Source organism: Echinops telfairi, unplaced genomic scaffold (genome assembly GCF_000313985.2).
Source record: "Echinops telfairi isolate 266 unplaced genomic scaffold, ASM31398v2 ScPeMD7_7467;HRSCAF=8505_1, whole genome shotgun sequence".
Classification (NCBI taxonomy): domain Eukaryota; kingdom Metazoa; phylum Chordata; class Mammalia; order Afrosoricida; family Tenrecidae; genus Echinops; species Echinops telfairi.
In genome coordinates this window covers 4,910,780-4,911,775 of record NW_022111368.1, presented here as the reverse complement: position 1 = coordinate 4,911,775, position 996 = coordinate 4,910,780, and the positions used below count along the sequence as shown (strand labels likewise).

General features: G+C 31.3%; 1 pseudogene; it reads right to left on the bottom strand.

Annotated features, from left to right (window-relative positions):
- Window positions 1-772: 772 nt before the first annotated feature.
- LOC101638585 overlaps window positions 773-996 on the bottom strand; it is a 30,993-nt pseudogene continuing 30,769 nt past the window's right edge.

Genomic DNA, 996 nt, shown 5'->3' with positions numbered 1-996 from the left:
TAACCCACCGCTAAGTGAAAGGATAGAACATCCATACAGCCATTAAGTTTCAATTAATTTAAAATATTCAACCACACTGCAGTTCCATATCAAAATGAAGCATTCAGTCATTATAAACTTATCTAATCACTGTTTATTTGCATTCTGTAAGTTTTAGTGTGTTATGTTTTCCTTTTATAGGCTCAAAATATTTGCCAATTTTCCTAATGATTTCTTCTTTGATCTATTGATTGTTTTGGAACATGTTCCTTAATTTTCACATATTTGTGGATTTTCCACATTTCTTTTTGATATTTCACAGACAAAATATGGTGTTTTTACATACAATGAAATATTATTCAGCAACAAAAACAGGAAATATGGATGCATGCTACAATATGGATAACTCTTGCATATATTGTGCTATGTGAAATAATGTAGGCATATTGGTCACATATTATGTGATTTCATTCATATGAAATGTTCAGAGTAGGCAAATCCCTAGAGACAGTAGGTTTGTACTTGCTAGAGGATGTGGAAATAGCAAATGAAGATCAATTGCTAATGCAGACAAGCTTTCGTTCTTTCTTGTTCACATTGAAATGCTGGTGTGTAATGTATTTTAAAACCTTCATTTGGTCAGCATACATGACCTTTAATTACTTTTACATTTCCAGTATCATAGCATTGTAAGGTTCAATACATCAGACTAGTATAAATTTTTATAATTTAGTTATCCTGGATTCTGAGCCCTTTTAAAATTAAAGTAGAATGTGAAGTAGTCTTATGAAAATTAATTTTCTTCTGTTGTGTCTAATTCTTCATTATCTTCATCATCAACATCTGTTTGATGATTCTTTCTGAGTAGACAGGTGGATACCTGGCCTATTCTAGATATATATTTAGCTGACAGTGATCTCTGAAGAGGTGACTTTGAATTTGCTTTTACAATATCTAAACGAGATGAATAATCTGGTGGATACATAGAGTTCCAGAAAATGTCTACGCTTTTGTCTT